We start from the raw sequence: 17,637 nt of genomic DNA on the forward strand, positions 1-17,637 counted from the left end.
TTCTTTTTTTTTTTTTTTTTTTTTGGGAGACGGAGTCTCGCTCTGTCGCCCAAACTGGAGTGCAATGGCCGGATCTCAGCTCACTGCAAGCTCCGCCTCCCAGGTTCACGCCATTCTCCTGCCTCAGCCTCCTGAGTAGCTGGGACTACAGGCGCCCGCCACCTCGCCTGGCTAGTTTTTTGTATTTAGTAGAGATGGGGTTTCACCGGGTTAGCCAGGATGGTCTCGATCTCCTGACCCTGTGATCCGCCCATCTCGGCTTCCCAAAGTGCTGGGATTACAGGCTTGAGCCACCGCGCCCGGCCTCATGCTTTCTTTTTTTAAAAAGAGATGGAGTCTCACCGGGTCTCTACAAAAAACACAAAAATTTAAGGCCCGGCGCAGTGGCTCACGCCTGTAATACCAGCACTTTGGGGGGCCGAGGCAGGCAGATCAAGAGGTCAGGAGTTTGAGACCAGCCTGGCCAACATAGTGAAACCTCGTCTCTACCAAAAATACAGAAATTAGCCAGGCATGGTGGTCTGTGCCTGTAGTCCCAGCTACTCGGGAGACTGAGGCAGGAGTATCGCTTGAACCTGGGAGGCAGAGGTTGCAGTGAGCCAAGATTGCACCACTGCACTCCAGCCTGCTCAATAGAGCGAGACTCTGTCTCAAAAAAAAAAAAAAAGGCCGGGCGCGGTGGCTCAAGCCTGTAATCCCAGCACTTTGGGAGGCCGAGACGGGCGGATCACGAGGTCAGGAGATCGAGACCATCCTGGCTAACACGGTGAAACCCCGTCTCTACTAAAAATACAAAAAAACTAGCCGGGCGAGATGGCGGGCGCCTGTAGTCCCAGCTACTGGGGAGGCTGAGGTGGGAGAATGGCATAAACCCGGGAGGCGGAGCTTGTAGTGAGCTGAGATCCGGCCACTGCACTCCAGCCCGGGCGGCAGAGCGAGACTCCATCTCAAAAAAAAAAAAAAAAAAAAAAGAGAGAGAGATGGGGTCTCATTATGTTGCCCAGCCTGGAGTGCAGTGGATAATCATATCACACACTAAAGCCTGTCAACTCCTGGGCCAAAGGACCCTCCTGCCTCAGCCTTCCAATTAGTTGTGACTGCAGGCTTACCAATGCCCCTAGCTTATTTCAGCATGCTTCTATAGGATCGGTATTTACCTCTCATCATATATGGACATTATTTCATTCATGAGTCTCTCTAAGCTGCAAAGCCCGTAAACATAATAAACTATGTTTTATATCCCGAAACAGAACATGTCCCATAAAAACAATAAATTTGTAGAATTAACAAGGAGTAAATCTAACTAAACCTATAGTGAACAGCTTCCATATATTGACAGCAGCAAAGAAGTAGAAAAAATAGCTCTCATACAATAGAGGGCATCAATAAAACTTGCACCTATTTAAAAAATAAAAAGATTCCCATTATTTTTCTAGATAACCTCCAGGAATCTTTTCCTTAACTTTCTCCCATTCTGTTTTGAGTGTACCTTTGGTTTTCACTTAAACTAGATTTTCCTTTTCATCCAAGTATGATATAAGGGGGCAAGTTTGTGATTTACCCTAATACAACAGTACCGAATATGCCTTCAAAAAATTATTCCAGGTTAGGTGCAGTGGCTCACACCTGTAACGTCAACACTTTGGGGTGTCAAGGCAGGAGGACTGCTTGAGCCCAGGAGTTCAAGACCAGCCTAGACAACATAGTGAGACTGTCTCCATAAAAAATAGAAATATTTTAAAATAAAATCTAATTATCCCCCAGCTTGAAATCTATCAGAGCAACTCTAAAATGGTTATCTTACTCTTTGGCTATCCACATCTTTATTAATCTCTACACGATTCCTGTGAATAACACAGAATTCATTCCTTCTTACCATTAGGAATTCTATGAATTCACATTAGAATTCCCAAAATCTAGCTGGGCCTTGAGTCACCATTGTAAAAGGGGTCAGCCTGAGATGGTTCCCGATTTGGATGTATAGGTTAAACAGAGTTCCCTGCTTTGTGAGGTCAAAAAGCCTACCTTTTTTCAAATTTTTAAAAACCTTCCAGTGAGACAGCATTTTAATTATGTTGTATCTCTTGTGGTTTGACTCTTGTGAAATTTTAATGAGATAAAAAGTCTAAATAGAATACAATCCAAAAATGTCATGAACCCAAGAAATACGTTAAATGACAGAAAATGTTTACTAATTTGTAATAATCTAAAAAAAAAAGGATTCCCCAATACGTTGCCTTGTTACTAATCATTAATGCAAGCCACTTTCATTTTAAACTTCAGCTGCTCTTTCCAAGTACCCAAAATGTTCTAATCAGCCCAAGTTAATTAGAAACTCCTATTATTCCATTAGTTTACAAATAACTGAGGTGGTCCCCCTTGGGAAACACTTCAAGATGCACATACAAAACGCTTAATCCAAACACTTCCAGAGGCTATGACCTATACACATCAGCTAAACTGTTAAATGGGTTTATTTCCTAGTCTTTGTAATGAATCCAAGTGGACCTCACACCTCTTACCATCACCCAGGAAGGGTGTGCATCTGTTCCGAAGGCCCCCCTGGCTCCAGGTCATCCTGGCTGCTGCTGCTCCAGGCTGGGCATCCATGTTGCTGCAGCTTGTGGTTTGTGAGGGGTAGTGTACAGGAAAAGCAGGATGGGATTTCAAGGGAAACAGGAGGAAGATGGCTTTCAGGGAAAATGCCATCACGATCATAAGTGTTAAGTAGTACCACACACATTTTATTGCAGCACAGTTTAAAAATTTAACAAATGAAAGATTAAAAATAAAAAAACAAAAATAAAAAAAATTAAAAATACAGACGTCCAGAGATGCTCTAAAACAGTTAAGTTAAAGATCAGGAAAAATAAGGTCATAGACTTAACAGCCAGTAAAATTCTGTTCAGTGTGGGGAAGGGGATAAGGGCAAGGGTGGGGTTGGGAGAGAAAAGGTTTATGTGATCAATCCACTTAAAAATACTAATGCCTTCGCTTTCTCTCCCAAGATGCAAAACTCCAAAGTCAATCAGGAGGCCGGAGAAATTCTTAGAAACATTCAGAAAAACTCGATTTTAATCCGGTTAAAAATCATCAGTGTCATTATCATCATCATCATCACCATCATAAGTATTAATATAATAATAATAATAATAAGTAATAGTAACTAGTAACAACAATAAAAAGGAAATCAGCGGAAAGTCAGGAAAAATGTTAAAAAAAAATTGGAATAACTTACTGTAGCTGAAGATCAAAAAAATCTCACTGTAAAAAAACAAAAATAAAAATAGCCCAGATTAGAAAAACGGGAGGTGCAAAAATGTCAAGTCAGTAAAGTTCATTTCTTTTCTCTTTCCAAAAGCAGTTTCCACAAAAACCGCAAGGATAAAGTTTTCAGTAGCAGACAAGCAAAGCCCTTTCGACATCATCAATCAATCTTAAAAATACACGAGGAAGTAGAGAGGTCAGTTTATGAGAGGCTAAAAGGCTCCTCCTCCTCTAACCCAACTGCTGCAGAAAAAATAGAAATAGAAATTTTAAAAATTACATCTTAAATCCAGGTCCCGGTTTTGGAAACAATTAAAAAAAAAACACCTGTACATTTGCCGTAGTGCACACCAAGTTGCATCATTATGTTTAAAATGTCTTTATAAAATCAGTTTTGGAATGGAATGTGTGTGTTCTGGAAGGGTGGGGAAGGGAGGTTAAAAATCAAAGCTGAGCTCCAGTGAGTAGGGATGGGGTTCGCCTTGCTGCCCTGTGAAAGGAGAAGGGACAGATTGAGTCAGAGTTCCTCAGAAATGTTGTGCCCTAAACCCCCAAGACAGAAACATCTGTCTATTGCAGCTAACACATTTTGGTCAAGCATTAACATTCCACTGGGATGGGACAGCCTCCATAGAATCACCTCTACCAGTGACTGTCTTCACAATTCAACATCAATAGGTGACTAAAATTAACTAAATCCATGTCAATATGCCCTTGAGGGTCTCAAAAAGAGTATATCCAAATATTCATCTTGATAATGAGCAGTTTGGGCAAAGAAAATACAGAAAAACCGGGCCAACAAATAGAGGTGAAATAGTGAGCAAATGTCAAATATTGAGACTGTGAAAATTAAGCAGATTCATGGGTTTTAAACTTAAAGCCCATGGAGTTTCCACTATGAGTAACAGACTGAAGGTGAATGGCCTACCATGAAGATCTATACTAGTGATGACTCTAGATCTATTTTCAAAACCAGTGAGTGATCAAACCACAAGACCTAATAGGTTCTATTGTTAGGGGGAAAGATGTTTTAAATAAGGAGCACATTATTTCACTCACTGACAAAACGAAAATACAAATGGAATAAAATAAGACTACTATGGCTACTGAATATTTAAGGTCATAAAATAGGTGAAAAAATTAAGATCCTTATGTTAATACTTCTTTTGTTTCTGTAGTCCACTGTTTACTATGTAGCATGTATAGCTAATTTCAAGTTATGGATTCTAAAAATCTGGTACACAATACCACACTAAAATAATTTCCATGACAAACTGGTTGTTTCATCAGCTAAAATAAGAACTACAATTGGACTGTAGCTCCTTGTGCAAACAATGAACTAGCTGCACTCACTTTTCAATTTAGCCATAAGGTCTTATTCTCTTTTGTAAATTTCAGGAAATTAAAATATTTTAAGGCCAGGTGTGGTGGCTCACACCTGTAACCCCAACACTTTGGGAGACTGGGGTAGAGCATGGCTTGAGACCAGCCTAGGAAACGTGGCAAGACTTTATTAAAAACAAAAAACATTAACAGGGTGTGGTAGCCTGTAATCCCAGCTACTTAGGTGTCTGAGGAGCGAGGATCACTTGAGCCCAGGAGTTTGAGGCTGCAGTGAGCTCTGATGACGCTATTGCATTTCAGCCAGGCCAACAGAAAGAGACCCTGTCTCAAAAAATTTTTTTAATTGAGCATTTACAAGTGTTCCTTGAGCCGGCAGGCGCAGTGGCTCAAGCCTGTAATCCCAGCACTTTCGGAGGCCGAGATGGGCAGATCATGAGGTCAGGAGATCAAGACCATCCTGGCTAACACGGTGAAACCCCATCTCTACTAAAAAATACAAAAAGCTAGCCGGGCGAGGTGGTGGGCGCCTATAGTCCCAGCTACTCGGGAGGCTGAGGCAGGAGAATGGCATAAACCCGGGAGGCGGAGCTTGCAGTAAGCTGAGATCTGGCCACTGCACTCCAGCCTGGGGGACTCCGTCTCAAAAAAAAAAAAAAAGAAGTGTTCCTTGAGCCAACTATGCATGAATGACTACAGCAGCAACAGGTACTGTAACTAAAACCATAAATTTTTAAAAAGTAGAACAGTGCAGGAAGGACAGTTAATTTTTACATTTGATGTGTGAAACTGTACGAATGTACAAACTGCGGAAAAAGTCTGAAGAATTGTAGGAAATATACATCTGAATGTTCTTTTCCTGTTTATGAAATACAGTTATGGTGAAACATTTCATTTTCTTATTTGGAGCCACAGCCCAAACCTGGTAATCAATTTTCAAGATATGTAATTTTATAGTTCAACCACAACCAAATCCTTTGTACAGGTGCCACAAGACATAAGCTTAAAAGGAAAGAAAAATGTGAAAAGAAACTAATTCTATGTTTCAACATCAAGAAGTTCAGGTATCTCCCAAGATTTTATGTTAAACTGAAGAGCTACCACTCATAAAAAGACCAACTTTAGGCCGGGCACGGTGGCTCACACCTATAATCCCAGCACTTTGGGAGGCTGAGGCAGGTGGATCACCAGGTCAGGAGATCAAGACCATCCTGGCTAACACGGTGAAACCCCGTCTCTACTAAAAATACAAAAAAATTAGCCAGGCGTGGTGGCAGGCGCCTGTAGTCCCAGCTACTCAGGAGGCTGAGGCAGGAGAATGGCGTGAACCCGGGAGGCGGAGCTTGCAGTGAGCCAAGATTGCGCCACTGCACTCCAGTCTGGGGGACAGAGCGAGACTACGTCTCAAAAAAAAAAAAAAAAAAAGACCAACTTTAGCACTATTTTCAATCAAGAATATTCCTTGAGGTCAGGCGGGGTAGCTCACTCCTGTAATCCCAGCACTTTGGGAGGCTTGGGGCAGGCGGATCACCTGAGTTCAGGAGTTGAAGATCAGCCTGGAAACATGACTCTGTCTCTACCAAAAATACAAAAAATTAGCAGGGCTACTGAGGCTGAGGGCACCCTTAAGCCTGGGAGGCAGAGGTTGCAGTGAGCTGGGATGACGCTACTGCATTCTAATCTGGGTGACAGTGAGGCTCCCAAAAAAAAAAAAAAAGTATCCTTACATAAAGCTCAAAGGTAGTTTTTAAAAAAAGTATCTCTAGGTTATTATTTGTCAAAACCTGCCTGAAGTTTGGATCCCTTCTTCTAAAGGGGTCCCTCTCAGAATGAGTGATGCATAAGCATCATCACCTGGAACTTACCAGAAGTTCAAACTCTCAGGCCCCACCCCAGACTTAATTAGAAAACCTGGTGGTATAGATCATAGCAATCTGTTTTAACTAGCCCTATTGATTCTGGTGTTGGCTAACGTTTGAGAACCACTGTGAAGATTTTAAATCGGGAATCTCTCTCTTCCCCAGTTTATAATCAATTATTATTACTTATTATTATTTGAGACGGGGTCTCGCTCTGTCGCCCAGGCTGGAGTGCAGTGGTGCGATGACTCACTGCAACCTCTGCCTCCCAGGTTCAAGCTATTCTCCTGCCTCAGCCTCCCGAGTAGCCGGGACTACAGGCGAGTAGCCGGGACTACAGGCGAGTAGCCGGGACTACAGGCGAGTAGCCGGGACTACAGGCGAGCGCCACCACGCCCAGTTTGTTTGCATTTTTAGTAGAGATGGGGGTTTCACCATATTGGCAGGTTGGTCTGGAACTTGTGACCTCGTGATCCACCTCGTGATCCACCCGCCTCAGCCTCTCAAAGTGCTGGGATTACAGGCGTGAGCAGCAGCGCCTGGCCTCTAGAATCAATTCTTTAAACAAAGTGCCTGTCCTTCCAGTGTACTGGGACAGAATCAAGTTAGAGCACCAAATGATGTTTTCCTGATACAATATAAATCCAAAAACACATAACCTATCACAGTAAATGTACCAAAGAAACCTCTTTCCTTTGGTTAAGAAACCAAATTTTCTTGTAAGATTTTCTTATTAACTAAAGAAAAATAAATTTTCTTTGGTTAAGAAACCAAAATTTCTTATGTTAATAAATCCAAATTTTTCAATATCGAGAAAACCTGTAGTTATGCCACACCTCAACTTTCTAGTTCTCACCAATCCTCTAGTAAATGTAGTATACACAAAACCAAAAGCTTCCCATTTCCAATGAGAATACGAGAATATGCATATTAAGAGCAAATAATGCTCCCCAGAGACAACTACTAATTATTTGAAGACTGAAATAATGTGGTTAAGAATAGTAGTAACTACTACTAATTTAGAAAACTGGGGCCGGGTGCCGTGGCTCACACCTGCAATACCAGCATTTTGGGAGGCGGAGGCACGAGGATTGCCTGATCTCAGAAGTGAGACCAGCATGACCAACACGGTGAAACCCCGTCTCTACTAAAAATATAAAAATTAGCCCGGCGTGGTGGCGCACGCCTGTAATCCCAGCTACTTGGGAAGCTGAGGCAGGAGAATCGCTCAAACCCGGGAGGCAGAGGCTGCAGTGAACCGAGATTGTGCCACTGCACTCCAGCCTGGGGCAACAGTGAGACTCCGTCTCAAAAAAAAAAAAACAAAAAAAAAAACAACAACAAAAAAAAACTGCTTTAAAAAGACTGTATCTGTACAGTTTTTAGTCTTCTGGCAACGAAAAATTTGAATTAGAAACTAAAAATTCAAATAAGTTTAAAAAAAAAGTCTAAGTCCTCTTATTTAAGCAAGGAGGATTAAAATCTATTTCTCCTCCTAGGCAAACTTACTCCCTATTCAACACCTCACATTCAACATATTAAGTTTTAATAATTTGCCCCTTAGTCTTTAAAATTAGAGCAACTAGCTATTTGAGTTTATTCTTTGTGTCGCACTGCCATTCCATCCAAAACAAGGTCGAATGCCACGTCAAATCCTCTAAGAGATTTAATTACAAACGTAAGCTGTTTAAATTCTCCACAGAAGGAACATCAACTACCAAGTATTCCCAAGAGTGGCACACGAATGGGGGGGAAAAAAGGTCAGAAAACCTGCAACCTGGCCATCCTTCAACTTTTCCCCCTAGCCAATACGCTAGCCAATACGAAAATGTTACTAAATGCCTATCCAGTTGAGAACACACCTGGAATTGTGATATAAATGCCGTGGCAAACAGTTCTTGATATTAAAGAATTTTTGGTACGCTGATATACATACTGATCTGATATACATACTGTCGGAAGGAACCCGTATTTCTAACACCTCAAAGGCAAAGAAAAGTGCCCGTCAATCAATTTCAGCTATTAATAACTGTTCTTAAATACTAACTTCTGACATTTCTCATTGCCAACATTTTTACTACATGATTTCCCAATTAATCTATTTTTGCCTTTACCTCATTCCTAACAGTTTAGCACGATGATAAACTTTAGTTTTAAGTTCCTGTAATAATATATTTAAACTTAAAGGGGTCGCGATGTTTTTGACCCTTATTTTACTTCCTATCAAATAGGTTGCCTTACAGATAAATTTCTTACCCGGCAGAATTGGTTTAAACTGTGCTTAACAGCTTTAGTTTTTGTGAAATTAACAGATTGTAAAAAATAACCAAATCTCATGTGAGGATTTAAAAAACCGATTTCCCAGATAAATGAACGTGACACTAAAGATCTGTAACTTTAACTTACAAGTTTTTTATCAAATTTCAGCACCGAGCAAATAACAGCACTGTTAATATTTGCTTAATAAAATGTAGCTGTGAATTTTTGCCCAAGTTTAGGTGGACGGGAAAATTAACATCAGAATAACCCGAAAGTCAAATTTTGTCATCTTACACTTAGGAAGTTACGTTAACAACAAATTCTCAAGTCTCGTAGTATTTTTCTTAAGCGCAATTTGGGAATTTCCAGTTACCTCGTGGTTTCCGTCATCAGGTTCTTGCAAAGATTCAAATATTGTACTTTTAGAACCCGGTATTCCATTAACCAGGTAAAAACCACTCGACTGACCTCGTGGTCAAATTCCTTAGTAGTTCTGCTACTGACTTAATTATGACCCTAGCAACCAACACTTTTCTGCCTCAGTTTCTGTCTGAGAAAGAGAGTTAATACCTACCTCAAGCAAAGTTCCACTAACTTATATATTTCAAGTGTTTTGTAACCTGCAGATGAAAAGTCAGCTGTAATTATTAATATAGTTATACACAATATTTCCTTTTACAAACGTAAGTGAAAATAACTACTTCGAGCTCCATTATTTGCTCATAGAGAGGAATAAAATAAAAAGTTATCAGTAAAATGCTAAATCTTTTGTTAAACCTTTCTCGTAGGCCACGCGGCACGATGCAGGATTTAAAGGCTCGCGATACATCTACTTGGTAACCTTCCCCCTCCCCCTCCCCCAATTTTTACATGTAAGAAGAACCGAGGTAATAGAAGGCATCGGCGCTATGTTAACTTCGACTATATTAATGAACATCGCGATCTTCATTTTCAGGATCCCGGAGTCCTCGCGGTCGTAGAAAATGAAAGGAAAGCAGCCGTTAACACAGGAAGAGCGAAAAAAGGGCATTTTCCCTGGCGATCGTGGCCCAGAGGACACCAGGTTAAACCTACGCAGAGGCTGAGGCCTGTAAAACCGCCTCCCGCTTCAGACCTAATCCCCCAAAACAAACAGAATAAATGAGGGCCCGGTTAGTTAGGGGGAAGGGTTCCCTCATATTCTCTCCCACACCCCCTCTCGCTTCCCAAAAAACCCAGCGCCTTCCCTGCGTCCGCCCTCTCCACTTACCAGGAGGGGGGAGGGAGAAGAGATTCGATTCTGAGTCTCCTACTCCCGGATTCGGCGTGGAGAAACCGACTGCTGGTCGAGGTCGGCACCGCGGCCACAACCGCTCAGTCTTCGTCTCTTCACAAAATGGCCCCCGAGTCTCCTCTGCCGCCGAGGCGAAGGCCTAGTCCCCGCCCCATCCCTAAGAATCTTCCTATTGGCTGTGTGTTTTTTCGCTCCCGCTCCTAATTAGACAGTTCAACCGCTTCTCACAATGATATCCAGTCACAATTGGCAGTGGGTTAGACTAAGCAGAAGAATTTCCACATGCGTGAGAGAAACTAGTTTGTAACTGGTTAATTTTCTTGTCATTTATCGTCTGGGGAATGTTTATTGGCTATTGCACCGGACGACCCTCTGGGTGGAAACTCGCCTTTGTATCGCGCACCGTCTCACATCCGGGTATCTGGAAGGCCTGATTGGCGGCCGCTGTGTCCTATCGCTGCTCGTTAGAGTGCCTAGTAAAAGGTTCGGCCAGACCTCGGATTTCCGGCGGCGCGGGGGCGGGGAAGGGCTTGAGGGGCGTTGTTAGGTGACGGGTGCAAAGGACTTGCCCTAGCCCCGGGCCTAGGAGAAAAAAAGCGCGAAATGAAGCCTCCGGCGTGCAATGTGAATAAAGAAAGAACTTTACTTAAAATGAGGAGGGAGCAGCGGTGACTAGGCCGTGTTAAAGTGTGTAGAAAACTAACCAGCCCTGCCGTTTTTCCAACCCGAGAGCCTTTCTCAGGTCCAGATTCGAATGTCAGCTACCTCGTAGACATCTCTGCTTCTCAGCCTATTAAACCCTTCTTCAGACAACACATATTCCATCCAAACCAACTGACTTCCTTATTCCTCTCCAATATGAAAAGTAAATGAAGTGCAAAATCCCGGCCTCTGGCCCAAGTCATCTCACTAATATCTTAAGTGCCAGTAAAATTGGCCCATCCCTCCGAATCTGCTCCCTTAATTTCCCTCCTCTTAAAATGGCTTGTCTCCTACGTACCCCCGTCACCTGCCAGTCCTTCTGGTTACATTATAGGAACTGCGCACACAGTGGATTAGCATCAGCTCTACTAAGGGAGCCATTTTTTTTTTTTTTTTTTTTTTTTTTTTGAGGCAGAGTCACTGTCGCCCAGGCTGGAGTGCAACTGCCTCCAGTTGAGGTTGATTGGCGGCCGCGGTGTCCTATCGCTGCTCCTTAAAGCGCCTAGTAAAAGGTTCGCCCAGACCTCGAATTTCCGGCAGCCTAAGGAAATCCTGAGTGACAACCTCCGCCTCCTAGGTTCAAACGATTTTCCTGCCTCGGTCTCTCTAGTAGCTGGAATTACAGGCGCACGCCACCATGTCCAGCCAATTTTTGTATTTTAGTATAGATGGGGTTTTGCCATGTAGGCCAGGCTGTTCAGGTGATCCACTCGCCTTGGCCTCCCAAAGTGCTGGGATTACAGGCGTGAGCCACCGCGCCATACCGCTTTAAACTATTTTAAAAAGCAAAGACAAAAAATACGGGAGAAAGTATACACTAAAGTGTTAGTAGTGGTTCTCTCCTGGTAGGAAAATTACATGTGATTTTTTTTTTTTAACTTTTTTTTTTCGAGACAGGGTCTCGCTCTGTCACCAGGCAGTGGTGCGATCTTGGCTCACTGCAACCTCCGCCTCCTGGGTTCTAGCTATTCTGCCTCAGCCTCCCTAGTAGCTTGGACTACAGGTGCGTGCCACCACACCCAGCTATTTTTGTATTTTTAGTAGAGATGGGGTTTCACCATGTTGGCCAGGAAGGTCTCCATCTCTTGACCTCCTAATCCGCCCGCCTCAGCCTTCTTGCTGGGATTACAGGCGTGACCCACCATACCCGGCCTTAAAACCTTATTGTACTTTTCTATATTTTCTAAATCATCTACTTTGAGCAAGTAATCAGAGGGAGAATATCCTACGAGTGCTTAAAGCCTCGACTCAATTGCCACATTGCAATTTATTTGAAATTACCTCGTAGCACCATGGGTAGTTTTACACTCCTCTTCTCTCCCTTCCTGGATGGTAAGATTTTTTGATGGCAGAGTTTAATTCTTACCCTTCAATATATTTTCCTTGTTACTACCTCTTAATAAATTAATGAAATATTAATTAACCATTAACTTGTATTTATCAGGGGAAATTGCTATTTTTCCAGGACAAGCAGATAGACTGTCCTTTTTTCTCTCTCTTTTGAGATGAGGTCTTGTTCTGTTTCCCAGCCTGGAGTGCATTGGCATGATCCCAGATCATTACAGCTTCAACCTCCCAGTCTCAAGCAATCCTCCCACCTCTGCCTCTGTAGTAGCTGAGACCACAGGTGTGCACCACCACGCTGGCTAGTTTTTTTTATATTTTGTAGAGACAGCGTCTTGCCATGTTGCCCAGGCTAGTTTTGAACTCCTAGGCTCAAGCAGTCCTCCCTCCTTGGCCTCCCAAAATGCTGGGATTACAAGTGAGAGGCACCATGCCAGCCCTGTTTTTTCTTTGTTGTATATTTTATGTAGTACTTACTCAGAGAGGCCTGGAGTCTGTCGGGTCTGGTTGACACATAATTTATATTATTATTATTACTACTATTATTACTATTATTTGAGACAGGATATCACTCTGTTGCCCAGGCTGGAGTGCAGTAGCACCATCAGGGCTCACTGCAACCTCGATCTCCTGGGCTCAAGAGATCCTCCCACCTCAGCCTCCTGAGTAGCTGGGACTACAGGCATGTGCCACTAGACAAAGTTTTCTTTCTTTCTTTTTTTTTCAGTCTCTGTAAAGACTGTCAAAAATTGCCAATGCCAACTATATTGCAGGTCATCATGGCAGGGTATTGGGAAAAATTTTCAATTAGCAATAATCACGCCTCAGATAGACCTCATTGGCTAAGATACTGCCACTGCGCAAAGCTAGTTTTCTAATTTTTGTAGAGATGGGGTTTCACCATGTTGCCCAGGCTGGTCTCAAACTCCTGTGCTCAAGCAATCCACCGGCTTGGGCCTCCGAAAGTGCTGTGATTACAGGCTCACCCATGTCTGGCCTCTTGACTTAAGTTTAAACAAAACTCTGTCTCAAAAAATAAAAATAAAATAAAATAAAATTTTATAGAGCTCTCTCATTTTAGCTAACACTGCTTTATACTCTTTTTTTTTTTTTTTTTTTGAAATGGAGTTTCACTCTCGTTGCCCAGGATGGAGTGCAATGGGACGATCTCGGCTCACTGCAGCCTTTGCCTCCCAGGTTCAAACGATTCTCATGCCTCAGCCTCCTGAGTAACTGGGACTATAGGCACCCGCAACCACGCCTGGCTAATTTTTGTATTTTTAGTAGAGATGTGGTTTTGCCATATTGGCCAGGTTTGTCTTGAACTCCTGGGGTCAAGCAATCCGCCATAGCTCCCAAAGTGCTGGAATTACAGGCCTGAACCACTGCACCCGGCCAATACCTTTTTTTTTTTTTTGAGACAGAGTCTCGCTTTGTCCTCCGGGCTGGAGTGCAGTGACGCGATCTCGGCTCACTGCAGCCTCCCCCTCCCGGGGTCCACGCCATTCTCCTGCCTCAGCCTACTGAGTAGCTGGGACTACAGGCGCCTGCCACCACGCCCGGCTAATTTTTTGTATTTTTTTTTTTAGTAGAGACAGGGTTTCACTGTGTTCGCCAGGATGGTCTCGATCTCCTGACCTTGTGATCCGCCTGCCTCGGCCTCCCAAAGTGCTAGGATTACAGGAGTAAGCCACCGCGCCCAGCCTTTTTTTTTTTTTTTTTTTTGAGACCAAGTCTTGCTCTGTCACCCAGGCTGGAGTGCAGTGACACAATCTTGGCTGACTGCAAGCTCCACCTCCCACGTTCAAGCGATTCTCCTGCCTCAGCCTCCCGAGTAGCTGGGATTACAGTCGCCCACCACCACGCCTGGCTAATTTTTACATTTTTAGTAGAGATGGGGTTTCACGATGTTGGCTAGGCTGGTCTTGAACTCCTGACCTTAGATGATCCACCCACCTCGGCCTTCCAAAGTGCTGGGATTACAGGCTTGAGCCACCAAGCCCGGCCCCAATATCATTTTTAAAAACTAATCCCTTGTTCGAGACATTGAAGTTGTTTCCAGTTTTTCAGTATCATATATCAATTATTTTATTTATTTATTTATTTTATTAATTTATTTTTTGGAGGTCGGGGTGGGGATGGAGTTTCACTCTTTCCCCCAGGCTGGAGTGAAGTGGCACGATCACAGCTCATCACAATCTCTGGAGCGGTGGCTTACGCCTATAGTCTCAGTACTCCGGGAGGCGAGGCGGGTGGATCACCTGAGGTCAGGAGTTCGAGACCAGCCTGGCCAACATGGTGAAACCCCGTCTCTACTAAAAATACAAAAAATTAGCTGGGCATGGTGGCAGGCGCCTGTAACCCCAGCTACTCGGGAGGCTGAGGCAGGAGAATCACTTGAACCCAGTGGGGTGGAAGTTGCAGTGAGCTGAGATTGCACCATTGCACTCCAGCCTGGGCAACAGATTGAGACTCCATCTCCAAAAAATAAATAAATAATATAAACAAACAGGCAAAAAAAAAAAAAAAAAATTTGATCACTGTCCAAATGCAGTGGGTCACACCTGTAATCCCAGCACTTTGGGAGGCCAAGGTGGGCGGATCACCTGAGGTCGGGAGTTCGCAAGCAGCCTGGCCAACATGGTAAAACCCCATCTCTTCTTAAAATACAAAACTTAGCCAGACGTGGTGGCGAATGCTTGTAATCCCAGCTGTTTGGAAGGCTGAGGCAGGAGATTCACTTGAACCCGGGAGGTGGAGGTTGCAGTGAGCCGAAATCATGCCACTGCACTCTAGCCTGAGGGGCAGAGCAAGACTCTGTCTTGAAAAAAAAAAACAAAAAAAAATCTTTGTCCACTCCACAAAGCTTTAAAACTGGGAGAGATAGCTGGGCACAGTGGCTCACGCCCATAATCCCAGCACTTTTGGGAGGCCAAGGCAGGTGGAAAACTTGAGGTCAGGCGTTCAAGACCAGCCTGACTAACATGGTGAACCCCCCTCCCCCCGCCATACAAAAATTAGCTGGACACACGTGGTGGCACACACTTGTCATTGCAGCTATTCTGGTGGCTGAGTAGGAGAATCGCTTGATCCTGGGAGGCGGAGGTTGCAGTGAGCCCAGATGGCAACACTGCATTCCAGCCTGGGTGACAGAGTGAGACTCTGTTTCGAAAAAACAAGCAAAAAAAAGGCTGGGCGTGGTTCACGCTTCTAATCCCAGCACGTTGGGAGGCCGAGGCAGGAAGATTACGAGGTCAGGAGATGGAGACCATCCTGGCCAACATGGTGAAACCCCGTCTCTACTAAAAATACAAAAATTAGCTGGGTATGGTGGCGCATGCCTGTAATCCCGGCTACTCGGGAGGCTGAGGCATGAGAATTGCTTGAACCCAGGAGGCGGGGGATGCAGTGAGCCGAGATTGCGCCACTACACTCCAGCCTGGCTACAGAATGGAAAAAAAAAGAAAATAAAAAAAAAGAAGGAGAGATAAAGTCTAGATTACGACATCCATTCGTGGTTTTGAAATCAAGTAGTATTTGCTTCTAAGTATTATTGACTACTCTTATATTAAATATTAATAGTAAAAAAATTTACTGAGCAGATACCATGTGTAAAGCACTTTTGTAAGGGTTTCACATGAAGTAGCTCATTTGACAATTTTATTATCCCCATTTTAAAGATGTGGAAATTAAAGCACAGAAAGGTTAAGTAATTTGCCTAAGGTCACACAACTAGTTTTTGGTAGTGCCAAGATTCTGACGCTCTAGCTAGACACTCCTGAGGCTGTAATCCCAACTACTCAGGAGGCTGAGGCAGGAGGGTCCCTGGAGACCAGGATTTAGCTACCAGCAGCGAGACCGTGTCTCCAAAAGAAAAAAAAAATTCTAATGCTAGGAGGTCTAGTTCTAGAGGGTATGCAAATAACCATTACACTATTATTAATAATATAAGGTATGCCAAGGTGGGATAATACTATCCATTCACTCAACAATATTTATTAACCATGTACTATGCAATTAGCTTATGCCACAAGAACATATAAGTAAACAAAACAGACATGGCCCCTGCCTTTCAGAACAGAATCAAATATTAAATGGATAATTACTCAATTAATTATTTATAATCAATTGTGAGTGCTACTAAAAATAAGTAAGAAGGTGCTACGAGACCTATATAATAGAGACTTCAAGCCCCTTCAGAAGATATTGTGAAAATAAGCGACTTTATTTTTAAAAACATCTTCCAGCTTGGGCAACATCTCTTAAAAAAAAATTTTTTTTTGAGACAGAGTATCGCTCTGTCAGCAGGCTGGAATGCAGTGGCAGGATCTCAGCTCACTGTAACTTCTGCCTCCCAGCTTCAAGCGATTCTCCTGCCTCAGCCTCCCAGGTAGCTGGGACTACAGGCTTGTGCCACCATGCTCGGCTAATTTCTGTATTTTTAGTAGAGACGGGGTTTCACCATGTTGGCCAAGCTGATCTCAAACTCCTGACCTCGTGATCTGCCCACCTCCGCCTCCCAAAGTGCTGGGATTACAGGCTTGAGCCACTGCACCTGGCCAAAAAAAATTTTTTTTAGTGAAAAATAGTGGGGCATGGTAGTGGGTGCCTGTAGTCGCAGCCACTCAGGAGGCTAAGGCAGGAGAATCCCTTGACCCCCGGAGTTCCTGGCAGTATGCTATGATTGTGCCTGTGAGCTCCACTGCACTCCAGCCTGGACAACATAGTGAGACCTCATTTCTGAAAACAGAAACAAATAAACTTCCAATTTCTTTCTTGTTTCTTCAATTTCTCTTTACCCTTTCTACTTAATGTTTTTCTCCTACTTTTCCTTTGTCTTCTTTGTTCCTGTTCTAATTTTCATCTCAGCAGTGACCTAAATCTGGCTTCTTGTAGGTTAAGCCTTCTTTAACGTGTTTGCCATCTGTTCTCATTCTGGCTCTGAAGCACAAGATTTTATCCTCTGGTAATTTTTCATTAAGCTAATCTTTGTACAACTTACAAAATGCTTTTTTAGTTGACAAATGTCACATTTCATTGTCAGTGCTTATTTCACTATTATGGTACAAACTGAGCTTTTGAGCAAATCTAAATGGTATAAAAATACTATGTGAACTATCTGGTCCACATCTTTTCAAATATAAAATTTATCCAGGGGCTTTCTTTTTTTTTTTTTTTTTTGAGAGGGAGTCTCCCTCTGTAGCCCAGGCTGGAGTGCAGAGGTACAATCTGGGTTCACTGCAGCCTACCTCTCCCAGGTTCAAGCGATTATCCTGCCTCAGCCTTCAGATAGCTGGAAATACAGGAACATGCCACCACGCTCAGCTATTTTTTGTATTTTAGTAAAGACGAGATTTCGCCATGTTGTCCCGGCTGGTCTCGAACTCCTGACCTCAAGTGATCCACCTGCCTCTGACTCCCAAAGTGTTGGGATTACAGGAGTGGGCCACCACACCTGGCTTGTTTGGTTTTTGTTTTGTCTTTGAGACAGAGTCTCTCTCTGTCGCCAGGCTGGAGTGCAGTGGTGCCATCTCCACACACTGCAATCTCCGACTCCCTGGTGCAAGCTCATCTCCTGTCTCAGCCTCCGGA

General features: G+C 43.4%; 1 protein-coding gene and 1 non-coding gene across 13 annotated transcripts in view; both read right to left on the reverse strand.

The window, feature by feature from the left end:
• The window catches only part of HNRNPC (heterogeneous nuclear ribonucleoprotein C (C1/C2)), a 62,440-nt gene extending 52,267 nt beyond the window's left edge, over positions 1–10,173 (reverse strand). For 2 of the 12 annotated variants that reach the window (XM_025392431.1, XM_025392424.1), the window contains exons 1-2: positions 9,976–10,158; positions 3,239–3,264 (exon numbers count right to left, since the gene is read on the reverse strand). The gene's annotated coding sequence lies outside the window, so the exon portion shown is untranslated. Of the gene's footprint in view, positions 1–2,522; positions 3,758–9,300; positions 9,347–9,975 lie in introns of all 12 variants that reach the window. The other 10 variants (XM_025392422.1, XM_025392418.1, XM_025392423.1 and 7 more) reach the window with 8 other exon arrangements.
• Positions 10,174–12,772: 2,599 nt separating this feature from the next.
• On the reverse strand, positions 12,773–12,913 carry LOC112629641. The gene has a single exon (XR_003120720.1). It is a non-coding gene; the product is annotated as a U4 spliceosomal RNA (small nuclear RNA).
• Positions 12,914–17,637: the final 4,724 nt, after the last annotated feature.

The sequence above is a fragment of the Theropithecus gelada genome, chromosome 7b, assembly GCF_003255815.1.
Source record: "Theropithecus gelada isolate Dixy chromosome 7b, Tgel_1.0, whole genome shotgun sequence".
Lineage (NCBI taxonomy): Eukaryota > Metazoa > Chordata > Mammalia > Primates > Cercopithecidae > Theropithecus > Theropithecus gelada.